This window comes from Rhinopithecus bieti, unplaced genomic scaffold, assembly GCF_001698545.2.
Source record: "Rhinopithecus bieti isolate Rb0 unplaced genomic scaffold, ASM169854v2 scaffold_9899, whole genome shotgun sequence".
Taxonomy (NCBI): Eukaryota; Metazoa; Chordata; class Mammalia; order Primates; family Cercopithecidae; genus Rhinopithecus; species Rhinopithecus bieti.
Window position 1 is genome coordinate 3,468,722 of NW_016806979.1, and position 7,907 is coordinate 3,476,628.

Below are 7,907 nucleotides of genomic sequence, written 5' to 3' on the forward strand. Positions count from 1 at the left end.
GGAGGAGAAGCAGCTGCCACCGCTGCCGCGAGAGCCCGGCCTCGCGCGCCCCTTGCCGCTGGCTCGCCGGTGCCTGTGCGGCCCCGGGACGCCGCTGCCCGCTCGGCGGCCGGGATGCAGCCGGGGCATGGCCGCCGGCCCCCAGTCACCTGCCGCGGGGAGCGCTGAGCCCGTGAGTAGTCCGGCCCTCGTCGCCCGCCTCGCCCTGCGGCGGTCATTCCCATCGGGTTGAGCTTGGGGAGGGGGGGAAGGCCGGGGAGGGGCGCATGGGACCCCGCAGTGGGAGGCGGGCTGCGGAGCGCGGCCCGGGCTGACCCGAGGGCGCGTGGGGTGGGGTGGCGCCCTCGGGGTCAGGGGTCCCTGCGCGGGGTCGGGGTCCCTGGGTCCCTCCGGGGCTGGGGTCCGTACGCTCTGTCCGGCCGTGGGCCAGAGGGGAGATTTTGTGAATGGGAAGGCCCGGGGGTCGGGCTCCATGGAGACGCCGGGGAGTCCCGCGCGCTGCGTGGCGGTGGCGGTGGCGGTGGCGGTGGCGGCGGCGGCGGCGGCACAATGCCCGGCGCGGGGAACTCCCCGGCGGGGGGAGGCAGAGGCGCGCGGAGATCCCGGCCCCGCGGGGCGCGTCCGGGGAGGCAGCCGGAGCCCGCGCGGGTGAGAGAGGGGCTGGCGAGCCGGCGGTGGTGCAACTTGCGTCTGTTGCGGCACCCAGGCCCGGAGAGAGCCCTGCCGGGGTCCTCTGAAAGGAGGATCGCTGAGAGGTTGATGACCCAAAGGAGTTATGGGGAGGAAGGGGCTGTCACAGCTCCCCAAATAGGAGCGGGGCCCGCAGCACAGCGGTGTGAGCGGGGGCTGAGCGGTGAGGGGCGAGCAGCGCAGGGCCCTACAGGGGGGGGAGCTGGGGGCGCTCCGGGCCGAGTCCCCGAGCGCGTTAGGGAGGCTCGAGCGGGAGCAGAGGCTGCCTCTCCTAAGCCTTGCCTGCCCCCAGGGGCTAGAGCAGCGCGGCCAGGCTGGGGAAGCCGGGCATGCCCCTGGCCCAAACTTTCTGCCCCAGTGGCCCCGGGCGGTGGTGGGGCTCGCCCTAGGCGTCTGGGGCTCGCACCCTCGGGAAGGTGGTCTCCTGTGGCGTCTCGGGGTGGCGCGAGGCCGGTAGTCATTTTGATGCTGCGGGTCGCAGCCTCCCTTCCCCAAACGCGGAGCCTCCCCTGGCGCGCAGCCCTGCGGTGTTGGTGCGGGGACCGAGACGCGGCGCCCAGCGTGGAGGGGCATTGGGAACCTGTCGGGTCCCCAAGCGGCCCTGGGATCCCTGGTCTCACGTGGGGTGGGGTGGGATGTTCCCGGAGTCCACTGGCGGGGGCGGGGGCCCAGCGAGGTGGGGAGAAACTCCTGGATGGCAGAGCTGCCTCCCCGTCCCCTTTGCGTTCCAGCTTTGGCGAGGGACCTGATTTATTTAATGATCACTTTTAAAAAGGACTCCAGTGGAGCCGTTAGTCCCGACGCGCGAGACACCCCGCGGTGGAGGCTAAGGACAGAGACCCAAGAGATCCATCCCTGGGTTTAGGTCCCCCTTCCCGCCCCAGCGAGGTGAAGTCGCTTCTCGGGCGCTCCTGGTCGCTAATTTCCTGCTGAAAACGCAGGCTGGACTCGGGGACACTTCGGGTACGCACCCGGGCGCCCCGGGCACTTAGCGTGGAGCAGGTAGGAGGCTAATGGAGTGGGGTCGCCCGTAATGAGGTCTTTCAGCCGGAAGCCGGCTTCGGTTTTACTGGTCTGCAAAAAATAATGAAAAAAAAAAAGTATAAACATTGCGCCAGAACCTGCTCATTAAGTGTGCATCGCGGATTCGGGGCGGATGTCTTAATTAGGCTGCGTTGTTCACGGGGATATTACACTAATTAAAACCAGACCCTCTAGGTGAGCGAAAATTGTGAAGGGAGAGAGGGAGAAAAGTTGTCGAGAAGGTGCTGCCTGATGAAAGCCGAGTATGGGCCTCTTTGGGGGGCGCCCCAGGTCACTGAGCGCCAGCGGCATGGCGGGGGCGGAGGAGGGGAGCCTTCTTAGAACCATCCCGGCTTGCCTTCCTTCTCCGCCTCCTGCGGGCGAGGAGCTCCCTTTGGCCGAGGACCGAGGCTGGCCCCCCCGCCCCTCCCCCAGGACTGGAGGCCTTCCTGCGTGGGCGCCTCGCTCACCGCACACTCCTGGAAGCAACGCTTAACCCCTCATTTCCTGGCTGACAGCTTCTGGGAGGGCAAGGCTGTCCCCAGGAGGGCGGCAGAGTGGGTGACGTGGGAACCCCTGAAGGGGTTAAGGAGCAGAAGCATGGTTGAAGGGACGCACCCAAGCCGAGACAGCCTGGGCCTGGCGAGTTGGCTGCGTGCGTGCAGCAGGGGTTGCCACTGGTGCTGGGCTGTTTGTTGCATGGCTGGGATTTTCTGGTGTGAGTTGTCCATTTCTAGCAGCTATCTACTCCCCTCCCCCCAAAGGAAAAAGGGAATCTGGATGATTGCTTTGATCCACCTTCCAAAGGTGCCTGGGGCCTAGAGAGACCCGTGCCCATCCCGGGGACCTCGGGTCGCCTCGGGTTGCCAGGAGGAGCCAGGAGTCCAGGGAAGTCCCTAGGCTCCGCCCCTTACTCGGATGGGCCTTTGCTGCAAACGCTCCTCACCCAGTGACCTCGGTCGGGAGCCACAGCGGGGCTGGGAGTATTGACTGCCCTTCGGCAGGGACTAGAGGCTGAGCTGGAGGGAAGGTGGCGGCATGGGCGGCCCCTACCTCAGTGGCTCAGCCGGCACTTAGCGGGCGCCAGCACCAAGGACAGGGCCGAGGCCTCCACAACTTGCCCTCCTCGTCCTCCCTCCTCTACAGGGTCCCAGGGCCGCTGGAGGCGCTGCGGGCACCGGCCCTCAGGCTGCTGAGGATATGGGGAGGGCTCCCGAGGCTCATTCAAGAGCAAGAGCCAGAAAAGCCCACGGCCTGCGAAGAGGTAATTACAGCAAGGAGGCCTCCTGGGTACCATTCCAGAGTGGGCCTTCTGTCCTGTGCCTGTCACTTACTCAACTTGGAGCATGGCTGATGGCGCATCGGTGAAATGGAAAGATTATCAGGCTCTTTGGTGTCTGGGGATGAACTAAGCACGGTAGTGGCCAGAGAAAATGCCATCTTCCCTGGCTGGTTCAGCCCTGCTGCCTCTCCCCTGCAGCCTTCTTGACACCTCTCTCCCAGCCCCATTCAGCTCTGGCCTAAGGAGCCTTCACACGAATGTGTGGCAGTTGGAGGTGCCTTGCTGCTGAGGGTGGGGGCCCTGCTTGGTTTATCTGCCCCCTCCCCCGTATATGCAGATGGTGGTCTGACCCATGGCGCCTGTGCCATTCGGAAGGAAGGAATGTGTAAGTCGTGCTCCTCTCCCACCCAGAAGTGCCAGAGTGGTGGTGGGGGGGGACGCAGTACAGAGAGGAAAACATGTCAGTGGGCCAGAGCCACAGTGCTGAATGCGAAACTGCAACATTATTTTTCGGCCCTTGCAGGGTGGGGCTTCCCTCCTCCAGCCCAGCCCAGCCCAGAGCCTGCAAGGTTTGGTTGGTTGTCTCCCTGTGTTTATTTATTTCCACACTCCTGCTTGATACTCTGTTATAAAGACAAATGGAACCTGACACGCAGCTGACATTTGGTGAGGAATTTTTTATTTTTAAACAAGTGAAGGGGAAAAGCCATCTTGAAACTTTCCCCCTTCAACAGAGACCCGTTTCTCGGGAACCTACCATCCCCTAAATCCCTGCCTGCCACCGGCCCCTGCTCCTGGCACAAGGCACCGGCTTCATAAACACATCCCGTTTGCACCTCCACCCTTGGATAAGCTGCAGCATCTCTCCACGCTCTTTCATAAAGCAGCACGGCATTTTCACAGGCTCATGAAACATTCAGGCAGCCTCAACATCTTACTTTCTGCTGGCTCTCTGAAGTAGGCTGCTCTCTGAGCCATCCCTGTCCTCTCTAACATCCTGGGTCTATCTCCCTCTCTCCCTGTCCGTCTGTCTCTTCCTCTCCCCCACTCTTTTTTTCTCCTGTGCTTTCTGAGTGGTGCAGATGCGTACTGTGTGATTTCCTCCTTGCATAACTCGTGAGGGTTGAGAATGGCTCTTGGTTAATGGTTGCATGGTGAGCATGCAAGGAGCATTGCATACATACATACGCTGTGCATACACAGCAGGGCCTGTTCTGGGTTGAGGACGCACAGACAGACGAGTCGCCTCCCTTCAAGAAATACCACGTGACACAGACTGATTTGGTGTATAAAATATAGACATTTTTAAGTGCAATGCACTTAGTAAATTAGTTTGCTATCACAGTTTCTCCAACACATAAACTGACACCAAAACACGCCTTAGAGGGAGACTGGAATAATAAAGAGTATAAAGTCTGTTACTTTATTTGTAGCTTGGGGCAAGCTCACAGTCTATCAGTTGCATTTTGAAAAGTGTGGTCAGGTTCTAGGTGGAAGGAGCCGTTCTGGATGCATCTTGCTTGGGTGCCACGTGAGTCACCCTCTTGGCCTGGGAAAGGACCGTCCATCATCTTTAATTTAGGGACTTAGGGATGTGCTCCACTGTGTGATAGGACTCGTATGGAAATTACAAGTGCTAAGTGGACAAGCATGTTTTCTCCCAAAGCAAAGGCCAACTCTCGGGTGCAGGGAGCTTGGTGTCATCAGGCCTCTGATCCTGGCCCTTACCTGTAAGACACATGGGGGCCTTGACTGTTCTGGCCAGGCATCCTTCTGGTTTCTTCCTGGTCTCTAGACAGACCAGCAGCTGGAGATGGTCTCCTTGCCCCTCCTCTCTCTCCTCACTGCTGCCGCCTCTGCCAACTCTCTGCACTCGAAACATTGACAAGACAATGGTACTGAAGGCTCTGCAGTCAGGGGAAAGGGGGCAGAAGAACAAGGGATGGGGTGGTCTCCTCTATGGGGAGTGTTCCCCCTGTGGGTAGAGGAAGCTGCGGCTTGGGGAGGCTTTTTAGAAGTGAAAATCAGTCTTCCCTTGGATCTGTCTCCACTCCTTCCGTGTAGGTCAGGGCCAGGTCCCATGGGTTCCACCTGAGAGGTGGGTTGTAACTTGGTGGTGTCAACTTGAGTTGGGGGTCCTCAGCCTCCGTGGTTTCCTCCAGGACCAAGAGCCAAGCACTTGGTATTGCAAGTTTTCTTTTAAGGTTTAATTATTTGTGCTCAGAACATATTCCCAGCAGAAAAAAGAAAGAGGGAGAATATATATATTTTTAGAAGGAGTTTACTTGCTTATTGCTTTGGTTAGCGGCTGTGCTGAGAGCTTTCTCCCAAGATTCCAGAAGAACAGAGGCCTAGGCGGAGCACCTGCACTGTACCTGTCCATCTCCCTCCTGGACCCACCACTGGTCATCAGCTCCGTATGCACAGGTCTCTGCTTGGCTGGCTGCTCCATACTTGGGAAGGTGAGCCCACCCTTCCTTGAGTGCTGGGCTGTGAGTGGAAGCCAGCTGGCGAGGAAGGTGGCCACGTATGTCTGTTTTAGCCCTTTTAGAAAATGATCCCATTTGCAGGTGAGGAAACTGCCTGAGCATAGAAAGCTGCCACCAGCCAGCCCCTGAACAGTTTCAAGTCCTTGTTTGGGGGCCCGGTTGAGATGATAACATGTATCTTTTCTACTAGAGAATGCTGTGTGCCTTTATATCTCCAAGGCCTCTTGTCTTGCTTCAGAAATTCTCCCTCCATCAAAACAAACAAACAAAAGTAACATGGACCTCCAGATCAGATTCTCTTCTGCAGGGCCACCAGTACTGTAGTGGAGGCAGTGTACCAGGCAAACCAAGGGCACATTCAGAGTTCTGCCCGTGAGCAGCCTGAATACCACGGACTGCAGTCCTTCTCACCCACGTCTCCTTGTCTATGACACCAGATGAGACCCAGGGATGAAGATGGCAGGAACAGTGGCCCCCAGAGTCCGGGTGCTTCTCCTGCCCTTGCTCTCATCCTGCAGTTTGCATCCTTGGACACCAAGCAAATGCCCATTCCTGGGCCAGGCTCATGTCTCTGAATCGTTTGCTTTGAGGCAATGGTCATGAGAACGTGGAAGAGCAGGCTGTCCTCAGCAATGAGATTTTTAATGGAAAAATGGGAACCTCCTTTGGAGCCAAAGGACATAGGGTTTCCTTGTAGGAAGGTCCACAATTTGGAGAAAGATTTAAAGCAGTACAAACACCCTGGTGCCTTTAGAAATCATTTCTCACTAAACTTTCATAGCTCCAAACTCTTACTCAATGCAAATTTGAGGTTTCTCTCCTGGATTACATCAAAAACAACTCCTATTTTTTCTGGAACTTTTGAGGGCTGGGGGCTGGCTAAAGCTCCAGGGTCTGTTCCTAAGAGCTTCTGGGCACCTTGGAATCAAGCACCTGATGGTGACCTCTTCTTCCCCACCCCAGCCCACCCCACCCCACTTTTGAAAAAGCAATGGCAAGAAGGGCTTTTAGCTTTTGTTTTCAGCAGCGAGGTATGAGGATGACTTTCTAATGCATCACATGGGAGAGCCACACACACCAGTATGTCCCGACGTTACCTGTCACCTTGAGATCCGCGTAAAAAAAGGAAACCCAGAGTATGCTTTAAACTGGGTCCATGCATAGGCTCCTGATGTGCTCTGCAAAAGCCTACTGACCTGCTCTTGGTACCTGCTCTTCACCCTGGAGGTGTGGCTGAGTCTTCACCCGGTTAGTTTCCTTATTCATGGGAGGTTCTGAGGTTGTACATCTTGGCAATTCCCCACTCCCATCAGCTCATTCTTATAAGACTCACCCTTTGCCCCCAGGGCACACACAGTCACATGCACATTGAAATGGAAGAGACTTCTGAGCAAGGCAGTGTGTCAGTTACCTTTCATGAGACCTTAAAGCCAGTCAGGGCTGGCAGCACAACCTGTGGGTGTGGTGAGTGGATTCGGCCTGCCCCTGCTGGCTGGTGTGAGGGCTCTGTGCAGGGACAGCCTGAGGCCAGAGCTGACTTCTGACGGTGGCATGGTTGCCTGCAGCATACTGCTGGGGAGGACGTGCACCCTTCCCAGCCTTGTCACCCAGGGCAGGCTCTGGAACCTCAGTTTAGCCAGCTGAGAAGCAGGGACTGCTGCGTAGATCAGGGGATCTATGTAAAGCCGCTGACGTGGTAAATGGGACCCTTCCCTGGGGCTATCCACCTGGTAGAGGGAAGAGCACGTTGCTAGGGTTAGGAAGGGTCAGGGTTAGGGAATGGATTCCGAACTCTTCCCTGTGGGTAAAATTATGATGCTGCTTTAAAAGAGCTCCTGATAAACTTGCAGATGCAAGGATGGAAACAACCTTAGTGTGTCTCTATAGAGACGGTGGGGTCTGAGGAGACCCCTCACTCCCTCGGGCCTGGAAGGGCTCCCTGGAGCAGCCCCCAGCAGCTCATGTCCTTAGGAACACCCTGAAGCCAGGCAGAAGGAAGTGAGGTCCTGTCTGTCGGGCCATGGACTAGGTTGTTACCCGGGTCAGGCCATCCAGGGGGCAACAGGGCTCCTGCCTGTGCTGTGTCCCCGCAATGGGCCCACTGTGCTCTCCCCATGCCTCCACTGCCAGCGGGGTGTCAAGAGTACCACAGGGAGGCCGGGGCAGGGTGGCTCACACCTGTAATCCCAGCACTTTGGGAGGCCAAGGCAGGGAATCACCTGAGGTCAGGAGCTCAAGACCAGTCTGGTCAACATGGTGAAATCCCATCTATATTAAGAGTACAAAAAATTAGTTGGGTATGATGGTGCACGCCTATAATCCCAGCTACTCAGGAGGCTGAGGCAGGAGAATCACTTGAACCTGGGAGGTGGAGGTTGCAGTGAGCCAATATCACTCCTCTGGGCACCGGTCTAGGCAACAGA

The 7,907-nt window shown here is 57.7% G+C and overlaps 1 protein-coding gene across 6 annotated transcripts in view; it reads left to right on the plus strand.

Moving 5' to 3' along the window:
* Nucleotides 1-7,907, plus strand: part of RBFOX3 (RNA binding fox-1 homolog 3) — a 546,061-nt gene that overhangs the window by 1,235 nt on the left and 536,919 nt on the right. For 3 of the 6 annotated variants that reach the window (XM_017879334.1, XM_017879342.1, XM_017879347.1), the window contains exon 1: nucleotides 1-172. The exons of 1 other annotated variant lie outside the window; for it this stretch is intronic. The gene's annotated coding sequence lies outside the window, so the exon portion shown is untranslated. Of the gene's footprint in view, nucleotides 173-2,859; nucleotides 2,978-7,907 lie in introns of all 6 variants that reach the window. 2 more of the 6 variants (XM_017879336.1, XM_017879337.1) reach the window with 1 other exon arrangement.